General features: G+C 45.4%; 1 protein-coding gene across 2 annotated transcripts in view; it reads right to left on the bottom strand.

Moving 5' to 3' along the window:
- The window catches only part of bhlhe23 (basic helix-loop-helix family, member e23), a 48,648-nt gene that overhangs the window by 10,710 nt on the left and 9,989 nt on the right, over positions 1–27,949 (bottom strand). For both annotated transcript variants that reach the window (XM_035646204.2, XM_035646205.2), the window contains exons 6-9: positions 27,387–27,752; positions 16,624–16,732; positions 1,135–1,295; positions 2–845 (exon numbers count right to left, since the gene is read on the bottom strand). The gene's annotated coding sequence lies outside the window, so the exon portion shown is untranslated. The remainder of the gene's footprint in view (position 1; positions 846–1,134; positions 1,296–16,623; positions 16,733–27,386; positions 27,753–27,949) is intronic.

Here is a 27,949-nt window from a genome sequence, read left to right as displayed (position 1 = left end):
CCTGATCACCCGTGGTCACTCCAGGCGCACGTAAAGTATGAAAAAGCCCTCGGAGCTGACGATCCACTTGTCATCGAATCACCCAAGACGCAAACTGATGCCAGGTCTGAACAGGGCCAGACAGACGGCCTGAGAGAGAGAGAGAGAGAGAGAGAGAGAGAGAGAGAGAGAGAGAGAGAGAGAGAGAGCACCAGATGCTGTGTGGGAGGGTTATTTAATTGATGATATCACACCTCTCTTTCCCTCGTTCTCTCCTTCTTGTTCTCCCTCTATTCTTCCTCCAACACACATGCACATTCACTAACAAGTACATGCACACGCTCACACACACACACACACACACACACACACACATTAACGCTCCCATCCACCATATTTGCCCTGTCACCGTCTTGTCCTTGCATGACACGCCGTCCACGCCTCTCCCTGCTCCACTCTGCACACCTTGGGCTGCCCGGAGATACACCAGGCCCTGTTCTGCGTGTGAACCCACAAAAACCACACTTGAATCAGTTGCTCCCGACTGAACGACATATTAGCGGCGTGTAGATGCCTTAGCAAAGATAATGACTATGAAAGGAGCTGGTAATTGGAGTGTTTTGTAAATTCGTGTCGCAACAACCTCTCAATGACACGTTGTCTCTGCTCCGTGTTAGTCATTTGAAATCATTTTTGGCCTAACGACATCATTTCTGGTCCGTCGTTTTCGAGAGTACAGACAACAGATCACCGCCGCAGCTCTCTGATACACATGCCCGGCGGTCGGTTTTGTCTTTCTTGGCCTCTTTTTCCGTCGCGTCAACAGCTTGTCCGCATGCAGGTAGAAACTGTTCCACGTAGCTTTTCTGCAAAACAAAAAAAAAAAAGCCCCAGAAAATGAGTCTCATTAATTAGCTTCTCATTTGTAAATGCAAATGAGCTTAATTAAAAAATAGACTCTCCTTTTTGCGGGCTTCAAAGGGAGACGGTGAGGCCTAATCAGGAGGTTTGTTCTGCTGTGGCACTAATGAGACATATTTGGCCTAACGAGGGAGCGATGCCCTAATTTGTTTATGCTAATGATATAAAACAGTGCTTGTCCTTTTGGTGTATCTGGGAAGGGATCAGTCACACACACGCCTCCGTGCGACGTACCTTCAGGGTTTCAGCCAGCGTTGGCGAGCTGGTGCAGCGGCCTCGCCGAAATTGTTTCAGTAGGTTAATTGGCTTAATTAGTCGAATAGAGATCGTTGGGGCGGCGACTCGGTGTCAATGCATTTCGGGATTTCGGAGGAATCTTCCGTGCAAATGGTGTGCTGCGAAAAAAGCAAAAGAGCGAGAGTTAGATAATAACGAATTCAACTTTTTTTTTTTCAAACTATGAATATTCCTGGAGAAGCAAACAAAGAAACACAGGTCCAAGTCAAGTCGGGTCCCACTCCATTAGGAACAGTTACAATAATAAGTATTTGCTAAGAACTGAGTATGCAACAATATCAACCATCAAAAAAATTAAAAATAAAATGAACAAGAGCAGTTAGGTCGCAGGTTTCAAAACTGCACATAATTGTTTTAGCCGTGTTACTGGCGTGATGCCAGGATTTTAACACCCGTATTCTCTGGAATTACCAGCAGAGGGCGACTCCACTGATAACAAAAATAAAGCATGGTATGCATTGGTTGCATGGATACAGCATGATTGACAGCTAGTTCCGTCCAATAGATGCATGGTTGCAGGTGTAAGGTGGGCGTGCTCCTCCAAACATGGTTACTACTGGTTTCAAAAAATCAAGAAGGCGCTAAACTAAACTCGAGGCTTCAAAACGGCAGTTAACAAACCAATGGGTGACGTCACAGTGGGTTGACACTTGGTCCAGACGGAAGTAGCTCAACTACTGGATTACCATGAAATTTGGTACAAATATTCGTGGTGTCCAGAGGACAAATACTAATGACTTTGATGAGTCCCTAACTTTTCATCGATTAACTTGATAGAATTTGAGTAAATTGCCTCAACAACCATTGAATTGAATGTCGTCCAATTTTGACAAACATGCAGGTTCCCTTCAGGGGTGAATTGCAATTACTTTGGCAATCCCTTAACTATTAATTTTCGTTTTGAGTGTAATAACTTTGTGCAAATGGAGTCAAAAGTGTGAGCGTGCTGCGCTCGATTTTCTCTGGAATCTTATTTTCCTATTAGGGCATATTTGTGTGTACATGTGCTTTTGTGCATACATGTGCATGTGTGTGTGAGTGACAGAGTTCTCTGCGCTGTTTTGTTCACCGTTGACTGATTGTGTGGCCGAGTGAGACGGCAGCATGGCTGGCCCTCACTGATAACTAGGCACAGACAGAGTCCGGTGCGCTTTGCTTCTATTCAAAACACAGACACCCACACACACACACACACACACACACACACACACACACACACACACACATACATGCGATAATTAATCTAAAAATGGAAGGAAAATTGAAAAAAACACAATCTCCACTTTTAATTGGACTGACTGTCGTCCAACCATAAAGAGAAAACAAGCTCAATCATTGTCCTCCATCTTGTTGCGTGTTGAATTATTGATGGACGGAGCAAACAGCGCTTGAAAATTAAATGGGGAAGGCGCGCGGGTCTGGAGTGTGTTTGGATGTAGTGATAAAATATGATTATTCATGCGTAATGCATGCTGCGTGGATTCTTGTAACAGGGCGAGGAGGAGTACTGAGTTTTCTCCATGGTGACTGTAGAGAGACTGTATGTGCCAGACAAGCCAGCTGGTATCTTGCTGTCCAAGTACACAATGCTCCAGCAAAAAAAAACAAAGGGATAAAAATAACTGATGTAGGTGAGGTAGTTAGTCACAACACATTCATTATAAAATCATATTTGAACCACTGTGTAAATCCATCCTCTGCTAACAATTACGTGTGCATGTTTTCCTTTTTCTTTGACCTGTTTCAAACAGAATTCATATTAATTCGTCGAAAATACTGTGATCATCTTTTTTCTCCTGCATCCTGATATAGCTGGTCTCTGTAAAAGGTTTTTATATCTGATTGTTGCTGTTCTTTTCAACAGTCACTGGGATTTTCGTCAGAAAAGCTTTTGGAATCTCTATCCATCCATCCATCATCAATCTAATTTATCAAGTGTCAAGGGGGGCTAGAGTTACTCCCAGCTGGGATAGAAGCAGAGTAAACCCTGGACGGTTTGGGTAATGCCATTTGAACTTTCTATCTGTCCAGATATTTGTCCTCTCATAACTCAGTGTGACCAGAACCATTAGCATTCCTTCTGTGTAACTGAAATGCAATCCAAATGTACTTAAAGCCTTCAATCAATTTATATATGTGACATGTCAGAGACGCCTTTAAGTTGATATATTATTGATAATAATAGCTGAAACTGACTTGTTTTATACCTTAATAGAAAGATGATAATGTGTTTAGACCCCCAGTAGTTTGATACCTCAACCAGATAATGTGGATGAGGAGATCCCTGATTAGGCTTCTGTGCATTGACAGTGAGAAAACGTGTTCGGCTTAAACTTCTAGGGGCCAAATAGAGACCTTGAAATATTCCTCTCATCAATTAATCTCCATTCAATGACACACTGCTTTACTTAGCCAACCATTCAGTCTCCTCTGGCTGCTATAATTGTCCCAGTTAATTGCTTTTCAACTCTCTTTGATTACAAGGTCAGCTCTGAATGGCTGGTGTACATGGCTCAAAGTTGGGTGCTGCTCCCTCTCCCCTCCCCGGTCTCACCAACCCCCATTTCCTCTCCTCTGCTCTCCTCCACTCCCCTCTCATCTCTGACCCCAGAGTACAAGGTGTAAGTGTTGTCACTGCCAGAATTTTCACAAACCTATTCATTCACGTAGAAATGTGTGTATGATGGTGTCCGTTGACTTAAATAAAGTAATACATGATGAACCTGTCCACTTGGAGAATTCTCATAGTCGAGATGGCGAGGGGGTGGGGCTGTGATGGGGCAATGGCGGTGTTTGTGGGTGGGCGTTACAGTTTCACATCATCTGCAATAACATCTCCTACAAGTACTAAAGAATTTGAGGCAAACTTTTAATCTGCAACCTTCCTCTCCAGCATATTTAAATATGAACTTTGATAGACTGTAAATTACATAGCATAGTGCAGTTGTAGCATTATACTGTTATGCCACAACTGAAAGCACATAGGTTTTGATTAATGTATATGTCAGAAACTATAGCAGCTTTGAGACATGGGTTGAAGTCCGGGTATTGTCCTGAGATTCTTCCGCAGGGGATGTATGTGAGAACGCAGGTGTCCTGCCAGCCCCCTGGTACAATCTCCGGAGAGTGTCCGAGTGAGCCCATGCGACAATACGACAGGAGAATCTCCGGAGGATTCCCAGCGAGCGAGTGGGGCGTGTTGATGACTGTAATCAAGAACATTGCTTTCCCTGGTGGAGTTATCGGAGCCTCCCGCTGCTCTACACAGACACCACGGAATGATCTGGAGATTATTATGCTGTTGTGAACACGTCTGACTTGGACAATCTCCGGCTGCGTTCGTCATATGTGAACGGCAAACTCCGGAGAATGTCCGGATGCAATTCTGCAAACATTGTCCAGAGTTCATGCCTGAGAACAGTATATAACTGTAAATAACATTGCTTCTTTGTAGAGCTGTGTGCAGTGCTCTTTTCTTGTCTCTCTCTCTGTCTTTCACACAGACATCTTGACACTTACTCTGTAAGAGTGTACTGTTTTGTGCCCACCCCTACACGACTGATAAGCTCTACATGGTAATTATCTGGTACAAAGTAATATTCACCCCAAGTTCACCAACACAGACAGTGGTGGAAACAATACCCTGCTCACGACCCATGCCGGCGCACATTGTGGAAAATAAAAGGTAAGATAAAATTAAATATGTCTATAAGAAGCTCTAATTGCTGACAAATATTGTTCATTAACAAACACTTGTAATGTCCTTGTAACCGAGTGCTCTTCAAAGGCAACTGGACTTGCTTAAGTATCTCGAACATGTTTCACCTCTCATGGTAAGAGATAGGCTTCTCTGATGAGTGGGGGTTGATATATCCTTGACAGTTGTTGAGGTCGCATTTGAGTTGTTGGCCCGCCCGGCAGTCTTGTGATTCGTTAGGGTCACGAGTCAGGGTGTGAATGAATGTTAATCTGTCTGGATCTCAAAGCATCTCGAGGCAGCATTGTGAGTGGCTGATAAGTGATTTCGTAGACCACGTCCTCAGTTTAATGATGGGTCCTTCCAGTTTGACGTAAGCCCCTTCTGTCCAGAGATCCCGTCAATATGCCAATATGTTTGCCAATTTCTCGTTTCTTGATGTCCGAGTCAATGACTTTGATGATGTATAGCACTGGTATCTGCTCCGCTTATACAGCAAAGTTCATACCTCGGCTAAAGCTTCCTATTCTAGTTGCTGGAGCTCTGCGTCCGACAAGTCCAGTTGCCTTCATATAGCACTTGGAAACACCATGACCTGGATGATTGAGAATCTTCAGAGGCATTCTTATAGCTGCAAACAACCACATTTAAACAATTGATCACCTTTTTGTACTGCTTATAAATGCTAAACAGGGGAACAGTAATGTGCTGCCAAAATATCATACACTTAAATTAGGATGTCGTAATTTCACCATAAAGTAACAAAAGGGGGGGGGGGGGGGGGGGGGGAATAGAGGAAACTGTACTAAAGAGGGAAAAGTGGAGAAGCAAAGATATATCGCTGTTAGCTCTTTAAAAGAGCACTGCTCTACAACTGTCCCTGACAATTTATGTACTGTTGCAGTTTGTTAAAGCAGCAGAGACCATGATTGGAAAGAGATGGGGGTTGGTGTGTGTGTGTGTGTGTGTGTGTGTCTCAGTGTGTGAATTAGTGTTGCTCCTGCGTCTTTCTCCTCTCCCTCCACAGCTCACACGGAGGCGACAGAGTCCCTCTCATTACTGAACAGCACAGCCCCCAAACAAAGGCTCACGCACTGACAGCGGCGCGTGTTCAATACCGATAACTAGTGTGGCCTCTCATCTGAATTAGCATGGCGTACGGGCCTTGACACGCGCACACACACACACACACACACAGAGACTTTTAAAGACAAACCCTTGTGTGCAATTATTTACACAGGCACGCACGCACGCACGCACGCACGCACGCACGCACGCACGCACGCACACACACACACACACACACACACACACACACACACACACACACACACACACACACACACACACACACACACACACACACACACACACACACACACACACACACACACACACACACACACACACACACACACACACACACTCATCCTGCAAACTCTTGTGTTGAACAGATAGCGATTACTGGATTACTCTGCAGAGGCAACTTGAATATGCATTCAAGCTTTGCGTCGTCAGCACTGGCTTTTGTTCTCCGCGTGGAGACCAGCCACACAAAGCCGCTCGACATCAAAGACACAGAACAACAGAAATAGCAAACTGCAAAACACTAACTGTGGTTCTGAGGGAAACGCTGGCAGGTCGCTGCGCAGAAGAAACCAATGCAAGCGAGCGGCGTAACGTTACTTCTGCTCCACTTGGATATAGATTTCTCCTCATCTGGCCTTCTGCGTGTTTCACACCTGGCTGGTTAAAGGTGCCACTGGGCCTGGGAGTGTCTGCTGAGGGGTGAACGGCAACGAGGCAGCACACAAACACACGAGCACTTATCAGGCTGACCTTTGCTCTTTCAAGTTCAATTTTAGATGAGGTCCTTGTTTAGGAAAAAATAGTGGAATGCAAGTGTACGATCATCAAAATTGTATCATTTAAAATAAGCAGTTCTAAATAAATACCTTTCTCCCTTTGTGGAGACCATTTGGTAAAAGCCGGCGACAAAAATGTTACCTCCTGTTGTGACTAATATCAGCAATGTCGCTCTGTCACACTCAGTCGCAATGGCTCATTTATCTTTCCGTCATATTTCGTCGAGGCTATGTCGCTTTCTACTGTGGTTGGGGGCAATAGTCCCAACATATACTCTAGCTAGACGCAATAACAGCAGGGGGCAAAATGGGGGGCTTTCAAAATGTTTCACGTTCCTCTGCGTGCAGCCGTGCACATAAATAATTGTATATTTGCACCAGAGATTTTGCCCCAGCGCGCCGCAATATCTGCATTTCAAGGGACACTTCAACGCAGGTGGCAGTGACCCGTTTTTCAAAATGAGTTCAGGGTTGAGGGATATTTACTAAACAGGCAGATAGCGTGTCATTCCTCGCGCTGATAATGAGGAGGAAATGTGAGGGGGAAGAAGACATGGAAGAGGAGGAGCGGAGGAAGAAAAGTGAGGAGAGGTGGAGTGCAGGAAGGGACGCCTAAAATATGCATGTCATCATGTGGCTGACTGATAGCTTTCTGTGAAAGCTTCTCTTGATGTGCGCGCGTGTGAAGCAGGCTTCTAATTGAGCACTGCTGCCAATCACGAGGGCCCACACACACACACACACACACACACACACACACACACACACACACACACACACACACACACACACACACACACACACACACACACACACACACACACACACACACACACACACACACACACACACAACACACACAACACACACACACACACACACACACACACACACACACACACACAGAGAGAGAGAGAGAGAGAGAACTCTGTGTCATTGATCGATTGTGTGAGACTGTTCTCTCCATGTTCTTATTAACTTGGCGGTAAACGCAAGAGACAACAGAGATCAAACAGCGAAACCCAAAAGAATGATCATTTCATTATGATTATGTAATTATCATCTTAAACTTTCAATGCAGAAAGAGACGGTGATATGGTTTATCGTCACGGGCATTTGTTATATATTCTTCCTCTGTAAAAAATGTCTTTCCTGTTTGAACAGTTTTCTTATTTCAAGTGGGGAAAGATGTACTTTCACAGTAAGAAATTACAGCAACAATGTTTGTGCGGGATTACGTGTTCAGGTCCGTAAACAACTGAAGCACCATGACAGAGCGACCACTGTGTAGACTCGCCATGCAGCAGACAGACATTGCATTGCTTTAAGCTTTCAGGAAAGGATGATTTCAAATTAAAGGCTTAAAAAAAAAAAAGAGGTTTTGTCGGGGGGTTGGTTGCAGCACTTCCGAATAAAGATTGCAGAATTTTTTTTTGCACTACCCCGATAATTCTCTTGACCTCAATTCAAACAAGCTGTTTTTCCACTTGAATCGCACATAAAAAAAACAGAAATCTAATTTTTGCACCTATTGTCTCTGCACATGCAGACACAGGCGGTGATATCAGTGTCTCCCACCTACCGCCATCCTTTATTACCCCTCTTTTTCTTACCCTCCCTCTCTCTCTCTCTCTGTCTCTCCCTCATGAATAAACATCCCTTACATTCACTCAGTGCTGGCATGAAATGGCCACACAGCCCCTGGCACACGCAGGAGTAATGCCGCAATCATTATTCCACTGCAGTGGTCCCACACAAGCATATTTCACCAATCATGTGGCTCTCTCCCCTGGCTTTTGTTTGGATGACTTAAACAAATGATGTGGCAGTGAGGAGGGCCTGCGTACCACAGCTCTCCCTGTTAACACGGCAACCGTTGACACGGACACAGCAAAATTTGCATAAGAGTACGCTTGAGTGGTACTGGCAATTCCAACAGGGGTCCGCAGATTTTTTTCCCTCCCTTTCTGTGAGAGGGTGGGGTTGAGGGTGGCAGTGTAAATTGTGGTGGGGGTGGGGGGTTTATTTTTGGTTCTCCCGCCTTTCTCCTTCCTTTCTTCCTTTCGTCCTGTTCTCCCTCTCTCCTGCTCTGTTCGCTGACTGCCAACTCGTTCTTTTCTCTGGGGTTTAAGAGTTGAATTGGAAGCAGTGAAAGATGCACACATGCCGTGAGAGTGACTGGGCTTTCAGCAATAGAGATGGAGGAAGTCTATTTGGCAGAGCTATTAAACACATACAAAACAATGGCGGCGTCTAAGAGTCAGCCCGGTTACAGGCGTCATATACAGTGACTCCCCGTGAAGTGGAGCTGTTACCGAAAGGTCAGACAGGCAGTCGTAGAATTACTGTGAATGTGTGCAGTTGTAGAATGTAGTTGGGGTTTTTTTTTTTTAAATAAAGACATCAGTAAGTATAAACATTTCAAAGTGAAATCACTGGATCATTTCTGAATAATGGCCTTGGTAAAGACGGTGATTGTGATGAGGCTGAGTAAAATGGAGGATGACATTTTGTAAAGTGACATTTGAAGGCTGAGGGGCTGACAACTATCGTGGCGATGAAGACGATGATACGCTTAACAAGGACAGCGCAGCCGATGAAGGTGAGGAGGAGGAGAAGGAGGAGGACAGTCATGATGATGCTTATTTCTGTTTCGGCTTTTTTGTTGATGTTAATATCTGAAAATAGATCGAGTAGTGCCATATCCAGAGAAGTGAATCAAGCAGCCTGAAGGTCCACTGCTCTTGTCCTTTTATGTGCCTATCTCGCTCTACACTTCCCCCTATCTCCATTCTTTCATTCGCCTTATCGCGGCCGTCTCTAATCACAGCATATCAACGTGACTGATACATCCAAGAGATCTGTTTGCGTGTCGTTTACTTTGTGAGAAAGTTCTATTTGAATTCCATGAATTTGCTTTCGCCCGGCTTTCAGATTTCGCTCACAGTGAGACGGCAGTTAAGAGGAATAACAAACACAGAAAATAAATTCTTCCCAAATGTTTGAGATGCACGTGCGCGGCTTGGCGCGTTTTTGATGTGTTTATAGGCACCGTGTTACTCTGCTGAGTCCTCAGAGTGGGTGTGGCACACCGCCGCACAAAGGTTGTCTCCATGGTGATAGATGTGGGGGTCATCTCCATGACGATGGATTGGAGGGTGTGTTGGCCGCCAAGGTTGTGGACCAAGGACAAGGCAAGAGTGATTGCAGCCACCCAGACAGGAAATCGAAGAGGAGCACTCCAAGGAGGAGGGGTGCGGGGGTTCGAGGAAAAAGGTGCAATTTCACAAGCCAAATTACTTCTGGGATGGTGGAGAGAAAAATATCACAGCAATAGCGGGGATGAGAGGAGGGGAGGAGGGGGGGGGGGGGGGGGGTGGCAGGAGGCAACAGGAAGGAGGAGGGAGGTCCCAAACAAAAGCTCAATTATCAAAGTCATCAAACATGCAAGCTCACTTAAGCAAATAGAGTGACACTCTACCTCCCCGCCATACAAACTTCCCATCTCCCCCTCACCGAGAGTCATTTTCCGAGGTGTCTGTCAGAGTTTGGCTGCATGTGATTTTTTCATGTGGTTCATCAAGCTTGGTTTATTTCTGAGACTGATGCCGGCAGTGGCTAGAAAAATATTGATTGGATTGTGCAACATGTTCCACTGCAGCCCTACTGATTTCTTTTTTTCTGTTCTCTCTCTCTCTCTCCCTCTCTTCGCTCCTCCTCTGGTCTCGGGCAACTCCACAACATTAGTATGTGGAACAACAGCGCATCCATAAATTGGTAACGAGAACAGGCACAGTGAATAACTGACGACATCAACTTAAAATTTCTGCCTCGCTGCCTCGTTCTCCCCCTGCACAGGGCTTCCCCCATGCATTTTCTTTCTCACTCAGTATGCCCTCTATTTCCTGTGCATGTGTGCGTGTGTGTGTGTGTGTATGTGCTTGTAGATGAGAGTCTGTATCGGCAGGCTGAGTGCATTGAATCATTAAGTCCACAGTGCCACTGTGCCCAATGCCTCATTGCACCTAATTAAGCCCCTTTTGTTTCCTATCAATTAACATTGTAATTAAAACTAGTCGTGCTCCACCCAGACTCTGCTGATTCAGGGGAAATGACACACAAACAGTGATGTGCAGGAATTCAGCTGATAGATGCATCTGTCACGCGCGCATGCGCACAATATATTTTACATGTGCACATGGGTACAAATACAGTACGTATATGTCTGTGATACAGTACGCGCACACACTATCTCAGCAACTGAAGCTCAACCGGGCCTCTCAGTTCGCTCAAGAGTGTGATGCAACAAGGAGTACTGATGGAGCTGGGAGAAGAGAGCAGGATCTTTGGGTGCGTGTGCGTGTGCGTGTGCTCGTGCGTGTGCGTGCGTGCATGTGTGTGTGCTTGCGTGCGTGGACCTCTGTTAAGTTGTTAACAGAACCAGGGGATTCGGGTCCCGGTAATCTCACACTAATCACCTAATCCTCCATCCCTCAGGTGAACAGACGGAAAAGGAGTATTTGACATTAGTGGGAGACACACATGCACGCACACACACACACACACACACACAAACACTAAATATTTTTGCACGTGCATGTACACACAGACAAATGAACAAGTCTAACAAATGAGCGCTACACCACCCCGCCCCCCGCCAGCCCCATCCTCCTCAACATGCCAATGTACATTTCACACACCAAAAAAAAATATACACTCTTGTTTCCATGGTAACTGACCATAGAACTGTGGGTATATGGCAGCAGGCGGCGGGGCGAAATCACTGGAGTGAGAGGCGTACCGGTCTGTCACCTCAGACTCCCTGGAGAAACAAAACAGAATACTGTACAACTGTACTCTTTCTTTCTCTTTTTGCATGCGTTGCTCGGATTTACAGGAACAAGCCGATTTATCTCCCTATCTGTCACACACACACACCACTGTCCTTACAGCGTGTCGTCTCCACGTACTGTAGCTCAGGGCGGGCAGGGGCTGCGACACTAGACGTTCATGTGTAAAACATGTGTGATCCTCGTATTAATGGAGGCTCATAAGCCGACACCCTGACACTCCATCCGTCCCCTCTTCCATTTTCCGTCGGGGTGGTGGTGGTGGTTACTGCTGCTACTGATGCTGCTGCTGGTGGAGGCCAGTCTGTCCTTGGGTGCAGCAAAGGATTACAGCAGCACACACACCATGTGACCTTAATTCCCCCCCTGCCTGCTTGTTCGCGCTCAGCCAATCGTGGATGAGCCGCGCATGTATGTCTGTGTATATGTTGTGCGTGTATTCTCGTGTTTGTTCGGCCATGTTTGTCGAGGCTGTTTGTCTTATATGCACAAATAGATGGATTAAGACACATAAAAGGTGGGGACGGCTGTGAGGTTTAATTGTGTGTACATTTGTACATATGTGTAAGAGAGTGCGTGTGCCAGCTTGTGTTTTTTAAAGTGGGGGGTAGGGGGTGATAGTGTGAATCAGCAGCAGCAGCCGCCCCGGCACGTGTCGCACATTCAGACGACCTCATTCATCCCCAGCAACCCCCAAATTCCCCCTGCTCCTTCCCCTCACCCATCAACAGACCTCAACCCCCACGCAGCCGCCGCCGCCGTCAGCAGGCTCAGCTGGTGGCTGAGGGAGGAGGAGAGGAGGGAGCAGAGAGATGGAGTGATGGGGGGATGGATGGATGGATTGAGGGGGGGGAGGGCAGGTGCAGACAAGACCATTTAGTATAAGCAAACGCTTTTTTTCCATAATGCTTTGGGTTATTTTTTCCAAAGATGAAGCAGCAGAACGGAACTGTAACAAAAAAACCCTATGAAGTGTGAGAAAGATTGTGAAGGAGGAGGGGAAGAAAATCTGATAATGCGATGGTAATATCTGTCTGTGCGTTGAGGGGGTAGAGGTCAGAGCGCGCGTGTGTGTAGGGGGTGTCAATTAGATATGGAGATCAGATGGAATAAGCGGCAGTCAAAACATGAGCATTACATCAGGGGGAGACGTCCGGCTGTTGTCGGCTTGCGCCCGCCAGATAAGGCCCGCAAAGCTTTGTGTGTGCGTGCGCGTGTGTCTTTGTGTCTGTGTGTGATGCAGCAGACGCAGCAGACGTAACAGACGCAGCACCTTGCCTCATAAGACACCCACCGTTGTTGGCGACCTTCGACCTTAACCAAACCTTGACCCCGGCAGAAGGCAACTGATTTACGCAACAAAGACAGATGACACAGCGGAGGCTGAAGGCACTGCTAAACTCTAACCTCCAGCCCCCCGGTCCCGACCCAAACTCCGTCTGAAGCCAAACACAACCTGCCCCGTCGACACGCGCAAACACATTCAGACAATTGAAGCAGCAGAAACGCGATACTCATCCATCAAGGCAGCGGGGAAAACCAATGCCATCAACTATCATACATATGCAAGTGAAGCCATTATTATCATGCTAAGTAGTTCAGTTTGCCCACAATTTATGGGCTTGAAATGAGACATTTTAGTTTGGTTGTCTTCCTTGTAAAAAGAATGGCACAGTAATCTGTTGAGGTTGCATAAATAGGGCAACGCAGTTGCAGCAGATATCTATTTTGGCAAATGCAAAAAAAGAAGAAGGGAAATAAAAAATATTGTAAGAAAAAGTGTCTCACAATGCTCTACATTTTTTTCTATCACATCATACAGTTATATATTCAATTGAATTTATTCAATTCAAAATAATTCCTCAGTCGCTCATGTGAGCAGATTTGCAAACACACACACACCCACACACACACACACACAATTAATTCACTGGGCCTGAACGAGCATGGACAGTAATATCACATCTCGTAGATAAAGCTTTTGTTTGATGTCTTTTCTTTGTTGGTGATGTTCTAAAACTGAATACAAAAACCTGCCAGATATTTAAAGAGAAGCGACTTTTGCTCAGACTTTGTTCTCTTTTCGCTTTCAAGCGCTTTTTGGGACCAGTCGTGCTTTTATTACTGCTATTTGTATTTGCTATTTTTGTACCTCTGTTTGTTTCACAGTCATAATCAGATTATTACAGATCTTTTTTTTTTTTTTTTTCTATCACAATATGCTGTATAGTCCCAGATTCAGACTGGGGTTTGTTCACTGTTTATATTATGGAATAAAATGTTCAATGCAATTATGTTTTTAACATTTTCACATGCTTACATCCAATAATCAAGTTGAGAAGGGTCTGTCACAGGACATTATCTTTGAATCTGGTGAATCTGATTCACAAATTAAAGTATGTCCAAAAGTGTAACTGGCAGTGAACAGTCTGTGACATCTGCATTTAAAAAAAAGGGGATATTGATTTTTTCAATAAGTTAATCAAAACTAATATTACAAATCATTCAGTCTCAAGTAATGTAACAGTTTAACTGTCATCAAGAGTTTCAAATACATTTCATTACGTGATATCAGTGATGTTTGATTTAAAATTTTTAAAAATAGGTAAAGTATTGCCTTTTGATCCCAAAGAAGAATTGTTTCATGTCTTTCAAATGTCACGCATAACAACTTCATAGTGTCTCGATGTGTTTCTGTCTCTGAGTCATGTGAAGTAAATGTCTGGCCCCTGCACTGGCTGTGTGTCTGTGACAGATGGTGTGTGTGTGTACGTACGTACGTGCGTGCGTGCGTGCGTGTGTGTGTCATACAAAGTCTGGCAGAGGCACCTTATCGCATCATGCCAACTGCTACCGGCCAGCAACACAGCACCTTCAAATCTACCGTGTTCTTCTCTCTCTCTCATTTCCAGAATTTCATTTTTCACATCTTTCTGCCTGTCTGCCTGAGAAAAAGCTCCAACTCAACCAACAGAAAAATAGTTTGAGGAGTTTGATGTAAGGAAAAACGTATCATCTAATTTTATTTTGGCTGACACATATCATAAATATATACTTTCCTGACAAAGTGGTGAATCATGTCAAGCTTTAACTCCCTTTTCTCTGCACACAATATGCAGATATACAGTACATCTGCGCCCAACATATCTGAAAGATATGAACCTGCCATTGTCTTGGATGCTGCAGCTTTCTGTCTAATGATGGGGATGATGCTATTGTCAAATCCTTTGCTGCACTTGTTCAGTGATATTTAATAACTGTCCTAACTAGACTCGTAGATATGCCTCCATAAGAGGTTTGACATTTTCTCTCGATTTTTCACATAGAGCTGTGGAGAGAGATTATGGAAGGAATGCAGGCAGACAGACAGACAGACAGACAGGCAGGCAGACAGATAGACAGACAGACAGACAGGCAGACAGATAAACAGATAGACAGACAGACAGACAGACAGACAGACAGACAGACAGACAGGCAGACAGATAGACAGACAGACAGACAGACAGGCAGACAGATAAACAGATAAACAGATAGACAGACAGACAGACAGACAGACAGGCAGACAGACAGACAGACAGACAGACAGACAGACAGACAGACAGGCAGACAGATAAACAGATAGACAGACAGACAGACAGACAGACAGACAGACAGACAGACAGGCAGACAGATAAACAGATAAACAGACAGACAGACAGACAGACAGACAGACAGGCAGACAGATAAACAGATAGACAGACAGACAGACAGACAGATAGATAGGTAGATAGACAAGATAGATAGATAGATAGACAACAGATTGGGCTTCAAAGTTATCACAACACACTTTGCACATTCATTGAAAATGCGATTGAAAAGACAAAAAAGGGAACAAAGACTATGAGATGGGCGAGTGCAAGAGAGACCCGCTCACGCCTCTGAAAATCTGTCAAAGTAGTTTGGAATTCATGAGCGTTTCTCGGGAAAGACGCGCATGTAGATTTCATTTCATAAAAGCAGAAAATGCAATACCCAGCTGACGAGCCACGGCGCTACAGAATTCTCTTTGGCAACGCTTTGGTACCATCAAGAGCCGACTACAAACAGCATAGCAACACTGATTTGACACGTGTCATGGGTGTTTTGTAAATACTTTGGATATTTTCCTCCCCCAACATTTGACTATGGTTGCCTCACATCACAGCGCTGCGCCTGTGACAAATACTCCAAAGTACACTTTCTCAAAGGTCAAGCAAAAAAACCAAACATTTTCAGAGTTTAATGTGGTCGGATGAATTTTACGTTGATTGATGAAGGCTGGATCGATCAGCCAATGATTATTTTTTCAGCGTGTAAAGGAATGCAAGTGCTCAGCAGGGAGATGGAGTAGGTCTGAAAACGAGCAGGCGTGTGAACTTGCAAACATCTCAGCGGATGTGATTTCAGCTTCCAGCCTCTCTCTCTCTCCTCTTTCGTCTGCATGCAGACTTCGTCTCAAGGTTTCTCATGCCGAGCTGCTGCTGCTGCTGCTGCCTCGGCTGCTTAGGGAGGCAGAGGTAGGCTTAGGGTGGGAGCAGCGGGGTGGGTGACAGGGCAGCATCCACGCTCAGACAGACAGAGCCTCTCCTGGGCCGATGCTCTACCGGCATCCCTTTGCTTCTGGAGACACGCACAGATGAGCCCTGTCTGGAGCCGCCACAGCAACCACCACAGAGCGTCTGTGTCAATGTCATGAAGAGAGTGTGTGTGTGGGGGGGGTGTGGGGGTGTGTGTGTGTGTGTGTGTGTGTGTGTGTGTGTGTGTGTGTGTGTGTGTGTGTGTGTGTGTGTGTCTGTTCTCTACTTTGCTCTGCTACTGGCCGAAAGTAACCGAGCACATTTACTCATGTACAGTAATGGCTACAATCCTATATGAAGCATTTTTGCAATGTCATTTTAAAATATGTTTTCAATATATTATTTTATGTATAATATAATATCAATCTTATCAAATGACAATGCAAACGTGTGTTACAGAGATGAACGTTCAGACTTACCGCCCGAAGGTGCAGCTTCATAATGAGTTTCGGCCCGTCGCTTCAACAGTCTGGTCCTGCAACTTTTCTGCTTTGGTTCACTCTTGTTCTTTGCACAGCATCGTCACTGCTGCAGTTCAGGCAGAGACACACAGACAGGAACAGAGTGGAGCGTTTAGCAGCTGAAAAGCTAAAGCAGAGTAAACATGGCAGTCCCATTCACCAGGTGATCACAATGAATTTATGTGTATGGATGTGATTTTATATCGTGTGATTAGTGTTCAAACTGTGATGCATTCTTATAGAATTAACTGGCCAACAGTATGTCAAAGAAAATGCATTTTAAATCAATAATAATGCGAATGATAATAACACAATACTGTGATATACTGTAGCTTCATTAAAAACGGTTGCACAATGCATACTTTTGATACCTAAGTTAATTTTACTCCTAATACATCCGATACATGTTGATGCTTTTACTTTTACGAGTAGTAATTGAGTACAGTTCAGTAGCCAGTTAGGTGTACTTAACTCAAAGTAAATCAATCTAATAAAACAGTCCAGCAGCAAATCCTGAAGGTTTATGGTTATAATGTCGGAAAAAAATGTATTGCATTATACCGATGGGTGTTCCTATCATTTTGTCCACCCCATTCATTTCAGTGAGATAGTATAACACATGCAGTTCAATAGAAACTCAAATCACATTCTCCAGTATAAAATAATGTGATGCAGGACTGCTGCATTAGACTGCAGCTCTTTTAGCTCAGTGCACCTACTAAAGTGGCAAATGAGTGTGTATTGAGGTAAAGGATCTTCTCCAGTACGTGCCCCCCTTGTTACTTCTGTAGCGTCCATGTCGACACAGTGGCGGTACAACAACTTCACAGAGCACGCAGGCGAGGCGTTCGTCCAAAAGAGGCCTGTTCATAAAGATAATCAACTTCTCCTGCACTTCTCCGGCGAGTGACTGGTGGAGCTGCGCGGTACAGGAGAGGTGAGATGAGGTGTCAGGGGTGAGTGGCAAAGGCGGAAAGACAGGAGGGAGTGAAGGAGCGATGGATACAACGCCGCCGGGGTCTTGGCATTGCTTCCTTAAAACGACATTACGGTGGAAAGAACAAGCAGTAATGACCGACGCCATCATTAACCTCTGGCTGGGCAATAAATCAACAGCAGTTCGCACAAATTAGACCAATTCCCCTCGATATGCCTGCGAAGGCCCTCGCTAGGACTATATGCCATTATAAATCACAGACTGGAGGGGGAGGAGGCGAGACACACACACACACACACACACACACACACAGATACAGGGAGAGAGCATGCAGACACTTTTATTGGCGGTGTTTTACAGTGAGCCATATAAACTAAAAGAATTAAATCTCTCATTATTTCCCTTTGTGATTCACGCATATTTTTGTCATGGCTGCTTATTACAGATACCTTTCCATTCTGTCTGGGGGCTCAGAGAAATTAATGTTACTTGTACCCATGTCACAGGAGACGGGGGGAGTGCAGAGGAGAGGAGATACTTTCAGAATAAAGATGACATAGGTTATGAAATTCCTGATTATTTTCCGCAGTGCAGCCCTGGAGACTGATTTGATGTTAGTGCGAAAAGCAAACAGCACCACAGTTCAACCGAAACCAAAAATAGTACTGGCTACGAATAGAATACGAGACTATATTTACTGGAGATGCTGTATTTTCAAGGAAATCAATAAATATACATTTTGTTCCAGCCTGAACATGAAATAACAGCAATATTTTTCGATTGAGGACATGATTTGTAAGTGTTATAATCTGATTGTCCTCCGTGGAAGTTTCCAGCGACGCTTTAAATTTGGTAGTTGGTGAACGGTGCGTTGGTGTGCTCGCAGGGCGATGCGAGTAGAGGCGTGGACAGCTGCTGTCTCTCCGCGGTCGTCTGAATGAAAGAGTACATATTGCACGTCACTCGGAAAAGGTAACAGATATGGCAGTATGTCCCCGCCATCTGTCACTGGCGCTTCACACGTTCCACACAGACAAAGGACAGGCAGGCCTCCGAGACGGCGGCAAGGCCCCAGCCTGCTATTGTTCTTCAGGCTGGTGGGTGAATGTAGGGCCCCCTTATCGTCAGGCCCTGCTGGAGTGATGCAGTCTGGCTACCAGCGGCATTGTTCACCACACAAACTCGCCCAAACGGGCCACGGACATTTAGATTTTAGCATACAATTAATTCTTTGACAGACTAATTTAAGAAATATAATTCAGCTCGTGCCCCAATTTCAAGGTGCCATGATACCCCCCCCCAAAAAAGAAATCTCAGTTTTGTACAGTTTGATCTCTTGTCCCTGATTTTTATCTCCCGAATAACCCCTGAGAGACACACACACACACACACACACACACACACACACACACACACACACACACACACACACACACACACACACACACACACACACACACACACACACACACACACACACACACACACACACACACACACACACACACACACACACACACACACACACACACACACGCTCAGACTTCCATCTACTGCAGACTCCCACAGATAAAGTCCCCGGCTTAGTGCAGGGTCGATTTTCCATTATGGAATTTCATAATAAAGATAAACCGTCACATCAATCAAAGCATCACTTTGGGCTGTCTTAAAGCAAAGCCAGGACCTCTGTTTTCATCCAGAAAACGTCTCCCCCCCATCGCCAAAAATAATCATCCTCAATCCCCCCCACAACAGTGCAGACCCTCAAAGAGTCCCATCTTTTCCTTTATCTCTCCCTAAGAAGAAAGAGAGGGAAAAAAGGGAAAGATGAGGAAGGTCAACGATCTGTCAGCAGCAGATAAAGAAAGATGGAGGAAAAGAAGAGATCGATGGAGAACTCTAAAAAACTTTGGTTTTATATATTTTTGTGCTGAGAAGAAACAGGATGATAAAGTGTGTCTGACTCAAAATGTATTTTCAGATTTCTGGGCTTCTCAACTGGAGCTGGAGTGGTCAGTTATTATTTGAAAATGCTCGTTGTTTCGAGGAAACTGTCAGCAGTGTACAGTCAAATATGTATAGTATGTATGTTTTTTCTCGGCTCAAAAAATTCCAAGCCTTTACTTATTCCCTTTTGGGGCAGCGTGGCAGAGTAACGCGTGAGATTACACCACTAAATCCCTGTGTAATCTGTGGACTTCTGCTGAGAAAGCCGCCTCGGAATGAAGGTCTACTGGTCGTGCAAATCACTTTTTAATACAATAATTTAGAGTAGAGCGTAACAGAATCACCAGGAGTAGGCCAAATTAATGATTTGATTAATATTTTTAAGAAAAAATGTTAACCTTAAAGATTCTTGACTAAACAAGAGACGCTCGGTAAAGTAAAACACATTTTTAGTTTTTAATTATCTAGAGTTGAACCTCAGCTCATCTGCTATCGGGACTGTGCGAGTGTGGTTTGATACGATTTGAGCAAGAGTGACGGCAACAGAAGGAAAACAAAACCCACAACTGTCATCGATTTGAGGAAAATGGGTTTCCAGGGACCTTAAAAAAAGTTAAAAATTCATCACTGTGAATGCACTGTGGTGCTACAGGGAAGGGGACGATGGAGCTGAAGAGAACCATCAGGCACACTATGACAGCGGAGGTCAAGGTCTGACCCCCTTTGGATCCCGGCTCCCTGCATGTGGAGGGCACTTCCTCCAAGGTTTTTACTTGAGATTTCCAATCAGACAGATTGGCGTAGGGGCCCTCATTTGACACGAGGGGGCCAGGGTTGCTTCGAATCCTGGTTGGGCCAACTGGCAGCCTCTCAGGAAACGTATTTCAATTACCATAAGAGCCTTGGCTGGTTCCCCCTTCATCTTATTCTTTAATGGGCTACGCATGTAGCATTCCATGCAAATGACTTATAGCAAGGTCCTTTGCTTTTAGTGTCGTTGTTTTTCACCAAGAGTTTACTTGGTGTGTGTTTGTGTCGCCTCCACACATGCACCAGTGTAGCTCGGTGTGTGTGTGTGTGTGTGTGTGTGATTAGCTATGAGAGATACCAGCTTTTATCCGTGACGCTTTTCCGACCTTGTGGCTTCAGCGTTTTTCAGGAAAGTCGATGAAAACAATGGAGCTCGAAAAAACACGTAATTGCAGAGGCAATCTGTGCTGATGTGACACGAACAGCAGTGATATCCATAATCCAAAGCATGAACGAGAGGCTAGGGATCAGACACACGGCGTATCTGCTTTCTTCTTGTGCGAGACACCGGGGCGAGTGGCAGCAGGAGGAGGGTGTTTGTGGGCAAGACAAATCAGAAGAGCGGAAAGGAGAAAAAGTTCGACTTAAAAAAAAAAAGGAAAAAAATTGGAGGAGCGTTTGCTGATATTTGTGTGCAGAACACAGAGTCTGGCCTGGCTCAGTGTGGTTTTCTGCCGTGAGCCAATAAACGTCTGTGATGTCATCACAGAGAACAACCCTAACCCTACACAAAATGTTGGTCTCAGGACAGCAGACACTTGGCAAAATCAGAACCTCCATGTGGAAAAAGAGTGTTTTATCTGTGGTGAAGCTCCAACACTCCTGAGTACTAATTCTGCTGAAGAGGCTCATGGTGGCCCAGCGTCTTACTGACACACATGAAGTCAGATTTTCTGCCTGTAGGGCAATTGAAGCACATGGAGTATGCTTGCACAATGTATGTGGCATCTATGGCCCCTCATTTGTCTCTGTTTGCTAGTGGTTCAGTTGCTCACATTAATTATCAAACCTGGCTAAATTCTCCATAGAGGCGACAAAGGCGACGCACATTTAAATGAACTCACAATTAATTATGTGTATGTCATCACAAAAAAATACACACTGGCATGGCCCAGAATACATTCTGCTACTTGCTCAATGTCTCGTACAGAAACAGCACACCATGAGAATCTCTCTGAAGTGAGAACTAACCCGACAACTTTGGACTTGTATGAGATCCAATTAAGAAGGGTGGAGGTGTGGCTCGGCCTGGGATATCAGTTCATCTGCCTCGGGATTACTGTACCTGGACATTGGACTGGTTCCCAGGCTGCAGCTAATCTTCCCTGGTGAAAACAGGTGGACAAATACATGCATGCATGCCAGAGCAGAGTGCCCACTCTAAAGATTTAGGTGTGTGTGTGTGTGTGTGTGTGTGTGTGTGTGTCCCTATACACAGTGTTTCTGATTAGTATGCTTGGGCCATGAGGCTCCACTGACAGTGGAGCCGCCTCTGAGAACAGCAGCGCCATGAATTCTTTAGCATGAGCTTGCATGTACCCGTGCTCTCATCATGCCTGAGAGGACGAGTCTAATCAACGGGAGACAAGGAGACACGCGCGCACGCGCACACGCGCGCGCACACACACACACACGCGCGCACACACACACACACACACACACACACACACACACACACACACACACACACACACACACACACACACACACACACACACACACACACACACACACACACACACACACACACACACACACACACACACACACACACACACACACACACACACACACACACAGAGAAACCATGATTTGGCACGTGGCTGCCAACCTACTCTGAGTTAACTGAAGGTCCCTCTGGCCTACATGCAAACACAGTCTACATTTAACCATCTCATCAGCACACTCAACACATTTCCCTCTGACTCACAGAAGAGGAGCCAAACATACTTGTGTCTGTGCGCGTGTGTGTACACACACACACACACACACACACACACACACACACAGAGACACACAGAGACACACAGAGACACACACACACACACACACACACACACACACACACACACACACACACACACACACACACACACACACACACACACACACACACACACACACACACACACACACACACACACACACACACACACACACACACACACACAAATCTGAGGGAATTTTCAATTTCTTCTTCCCCCTTTCTCTCTGCCTCTGCCTGTGGAGAACACTGGCAGGAATCAGGGAGAAGAGCATGGTTGCTAGGCAACAGGTTGTGGTTGCCATGGTGAATTTAAGTGGAACAGCTGGTCCAATCAGCATAAAGTGCGGGTAGGCGGGGGCAGAGCCGGGGGGGGGGGCTCATGCCAACACAGACAGACAGGAAGGAGAGGCTGCTGAGGCATGCAGGATGGAGGGGAGAGGAGAAGAGAGGGTAGGGGGAGAGGAGAGAGGGGAGGAGAGGAGAGGATAGAGGAGAGGATAGAGGAGAAGAGAGGAGAGGGGAGAGGAGAAGAGAGGGTAGAGGGAGAGGAGAGAGGGGAGGAGAGGAGAGGATAGAGGAGAGGATAGAGGAGAAGAGAGGGTAGAGGGAGAGGAGAGAGGGGAGGAGAGGAGAGGATAGAGGAGAGGATAGAGGAGAAGAGAGGGTAGAGGGAGAGGAGAGAGGGGAGGAGAGGAGAGGAGAGGAGAGGAGAGGATAGAGGAGAGGAGAGGAGAGAGGAGAGGAGAGAGGAGAGGAGAGAGGAGAGGAGGGGAGAGGAGAGGAGAGAGGAGAGGAGGGGAGAGGATAGAGGAGAAAGGAGAAAGGAGAGGAGAGGAGAGGAGGGGAGAGGAGAGGAGAGAGGAGAGAGGGGAGGAGAGGAGAGGAGAGAGGAGAGGATAGAGGAGAAAGGAGAAAGGAGAGGAGAGGAGGGGAGAGGAGAGGAGAGGAGAGGAGAGGAGAGAGGAAAGTAGGTTAATGAGTGAAAAAGACTGATAGGAGACTAAACGAAGGAGGTGTGAGTAAGAAGGAGGCAGGGGGTCAGAAAGACATGAAAAAGCTCAATGAGAGAAGCCCTGGCTTGTCAAACAAATAGATATGACCCAAAACTTCCACCAGGAAAGGTGTTAATAATACTGCCCAACACTGCATAACATCTCACGGTGACGTACAGTACGTTATGTTTCACACACTACCTAAAGCCAGACCCATGGTGAACAAAACCTGAAGGAAAATATTTGAGGCAAAACACAGAGTGGGATTCAAACACTGGCACCATCAGGTTTAGACGCAGCTAATGAGAAAATGGTGATAACATGGTGACAATGATAATGGGGTGGGAAAATGTGTGGATGTGGGGAGAGGGGAGAGGGGGGTTTCACAGTGCTGTCAACAGTCGTGTGTGATGGGGCATTTAAAAGAATCTCAAATGAGGTTTTGGGGACGTACAGAAAAGTCACGGACTGTTTGGCGTTAAAGTCTTTTTTTGTCAATTGCGATCAACTGCCATCAAAGACTGGAGGGGTTGACAGTGGCAGGTGCTTCCCAGAGTCAGGTATTTCTGATTTTGCTTATCTGGTCAGTGTTTAGGAAAAGCTCAGTTTCCAGGTTCACCGCTGGACAGCGCTACCTGCTCTCTGACACAATCAGTTATTGGTTTCACACTTTATCAGCTTCTGAGATTGAACCCGTCCCGAACACACACACACACACACACACACACACACACACACACACACACACACACACACACACACACACACACACACACACACACACACACACACACACACACACACACACACACACACACACACACACACACACACACACACTGTGACTTGTATTAATCTCCTTTACTTCACGTAACCTAACCTTTTCCTGAAGTGTTTATGGTCCATAGTTTCAAGTTTTCTTCAGTACAGCATGATGTTCATTTTGTCTGTAAATTATGGGCGTGGACACTTGTGATTGACAGCTAGTACCGTCCAATGGATACATGTTGCAGGTGTAGTGACATGGAGTTTTCAGTCAGACGCACCACTTGTTTCTCCACAGGTCCGCCTGATCCCCCATATATGGTTACGTCTGGTTTAAAAACAAAACCAAGATGGTGCCGGCCAAAATGCCAAACTCTAGGCTTCAACACTGCAGTTCGTAAAAAAATGGGTGACAATGCGGTGGGTTGCCATTTTTTAAAATCCCACATATACTGTTTATAACCTTAGCCACAGTCTTGACAGCATTAACTATGTCTATTGATAGTAATAATATTGATAATATTGTTTTGACAATGTGAAAAGGTGAAGTAAACATTTAGGTGCTGCTGATGAAAAGAAAAAGGCTTCAGAGCATGTCCAGCTCACAAGATGTCCTTTCACACAGAGCTCTCACTCTGTCACACCTTCCTCCCGTCACTCACACAAAGCATGCTGGGAGGCATGGTTTCCAGGGCGACCAAGAGGCACCTTTCCTTGACGACAGTTCAGAATGCGGAGATGGAGGACATTAGCCTGCTCCTGAGGTGTGGCTGTTGTGGTGCCTATGGCTTCGACCGCAAGCAGAACAAAGCAACCGAGACCACTTTGGAGGCGAAGAAAAAAGTTTGACGTGGAGCAGCAGGGAAATGCAGCTGAATGACAGCAGGACGTAGATATGGTTGAAACGGCAGATGAACATTACCAACAAGCAATTGTTCCTCGTCAAACTTTGCAGCTTTGCAGTGCAGAGTTTGGTGTGACGCGGGACTACTGGGAGTTGAAACAGCTCCCTGGGTATCTCTTCTCAGCGATAAATGAACTAAGCTGCCTCACACTTATAGTGTGAATTAAAATTTCACACACACATGCTCTCTCAAAAAGACCCCTCGCACACTGTCCTAAATATGCAATAACACACTCCTGAATCCCCCTCAAGGCTCCAAAATACATCTTCAAAGAAACCCTCAATCTGCTTAACACACTTTACGCACTGCCCACACACGCACACACACACACACTCAAACATGGCCATGGCTGCACACGTGTCCGCAAGAGAACACATCAATGCAATAAATGGGCAGACTTTGGGATATCGTGCCACTCTCAGTGAAGGCTGGACCCAAGACATTCACGGAGAGGAGACAGAGGCGGAGGTGGGTGTGCCGAGTGCGCGACAAACACACGGGATGCGCGGGGGGGGGAAGATGCTCACACATCGCAAGAGAAACACAGCGCAGGGGGTGCAAGAGGGAGAAGAAAATGGGTGTATGTGCTTGCGCGAGTGAGTGAGAAGGAGACTGAGTGCATGGAGAATTGAGTGCAGTTAGTAGTGTTTCCCCCTCGGCTGAGGCATTAACAAGCCTATAATGGACCCTCTTAAAAAGCCGACTAGGATCTCCTCCAAAACTAACTGATTTAGAGTGGCCAGGGCCCCCATGGGCAGTGGCCAAGTCCCCCTCTGTCCCTCCCCAGCACAGCCACAGCCAGCGCCGGTGGCAGGCGGCAGGGAAACACATTGTGTTTGTCTAGTGAACCACAAGCAATAGCAGTTTATAACACAATAAAACACCATGAGGAGGCATTAATTGGATATAATAGCCAGGGAATGATTTAGATGATTTAACACCTTATTTCCAAGAGGAGTACATAAAAGAGGGAGAAAGGGAAGAGAGGCATAAAGGGGAATTAGATGGGACTCACACCACGTTTCCAACTTTGATTTCAAATGTTAATCTGAGACGTCCACACACACACACACACACACACACACACACACACACACACACACACACACACACACACACACACACACACACACACACACACACACACACACACACACACACACACACACACACACACACACACACACACACACACACACACACACACACACACACACACACACACGGTAAGTAGCTGTATATTTTATGATGCCGTATATGAGTGTAATGCATGTATAATTAGATATTTACATTTATGACTGGACATAAAGTCTATATACTGTTAAAATGGGGTACAGTAAAGGGAATAATTGGTAAAAAAAGAAAAGAAAACCAATGTGATATTAATGTTTACCGCAATGTGGTGATCCTTGAATTGATGGAAATAATTAGTCCATCACAGATGCGGCTGATGATGAAAAGATATGACAGGCTAGCTGGTAGGGAAAAAACAAAACCCTGCTTATCACTCATCACTGTCTCAGTGGCAGCATTTTATTGACAGTATAAAGATCGGGAAAATAACAGACTCTGCAAATTATCCTCGAGACCCTCCAAGACATGTCCTCACCTTATCTCTCCCTCACCTCGCTGTCTTTTCACTCCACGTGGAGCTGAAAGGGAGCAGGGCATTGCATGTATGAACATAATTGGCACTTCACTGTCATATCAAATTCATATCAGCGCAGGGTCTCGGGGCTGGAAGGAACAATGAGGGCCAAACAAAAGCGCGGCTCCGTGCTCCGAGGAGTCACCCCGATAACCGCGGCACAGGTCGGTAAATAAAACCAATCATCTCTAATCTTCTGGTGGGGAACTAAACAGTTCGTCCAGACAACTCCACGGTGCACTTGACACAATGTGTGGCAATATACGAGCTCAACCCAACAGGGAGGAAAACAGCGGCTGCAACGTGACCTCAGTGTACAACCTCAGTGTACAACCTCAGTGTACAACCTCAGTGTACAACCTCATCGATCTTAACCTGCAGCTGCATTATTATCATCTAAACATACAAGTTCCTTACTATTTAAACCAAGCAAAGTATATGGGGTTTTATTCGCACATTTACAAGACAGATGTTTGTTTTATGTATCTTATTTTTACAAACGCAATATTTTATGTAAATAAAAATAAGCAATGTATTTATATTATGAATATTGCTAAAATAGCTAGGGGATTTGATGTTGTGTTTGTGTCTCTAGCAGACTTGCAAAGCCCTGTATTTTCAAAATAGAGCAGAAGTGTCTTGGGATAAAAAATCTTTTACTACTTTTTTGTTCATATCCACACATTCTATGCCTCGGGTTACATTAATGAAAAATGATATTAAGACACACCCTCTGCACTCCATTCTTTCCGTTTGTCCTGACGCAGCTCCTACAGCACACAACCGGGATGATAAAGGTCAGCGCCCCCCTCGTCTTTTACGCGTTTAGCTTCCGCCATCTCCGCTTAGGACCACCGCACTGTATTTTCGGTGTCGCGGAAATTCATACAGTCCTCTTACTTTGACCTAAACAGACACACAAAAAGACGTGCATGATGACGGAAAAATGTTGGATTTCGTCACATTTTTCTGTATTTTCCAAAAAACCCTCCACCATCAGCCTTGTCAGTTGAGTTGCCCCAGACTTGAATACAGCTGTATGCAAAACCTCTCTGATGCTCCAACGCCCAAACCTCTTGACTGGGGCCTGGTCCATCTGTAAAAAAAAGTGTGGGGGGATGGGAGAGGTCACAGGGGTGATGCTATATGGTTAGTGTAGATTAACCATTCACAATCCATCTTTAAAATATCATCTATATATATGTATAACAAAATATCTGTCAGGCAGAGAAAAACATTTTACATGCCACCATATTTACAAAAAAATATGAGCAAAAAAAATGTGAATGAGGA

Source organism: Scophthalmus maximus, chromosome 3, assembly GCF_022379125.1.
Source record: "Scophthalmus maximus strain ysfricsl-2021 chromosome 3, ASM2237912v1, whole genome shotgun sequence".
NCBI classification, from domain to species: domain Eukaryota; kingdom Metazoa; phylum Chordata; class Actinopteri; order Pleuronectiformes; family Scophthalmidae; genus Scophthalmus; species Scophthalmus maximus.
The sequence above is the reverse complement of the archived record's forward strand: the minus strand, read 5'-3'. Positions and strand labels throughout refer to the sequence as shown.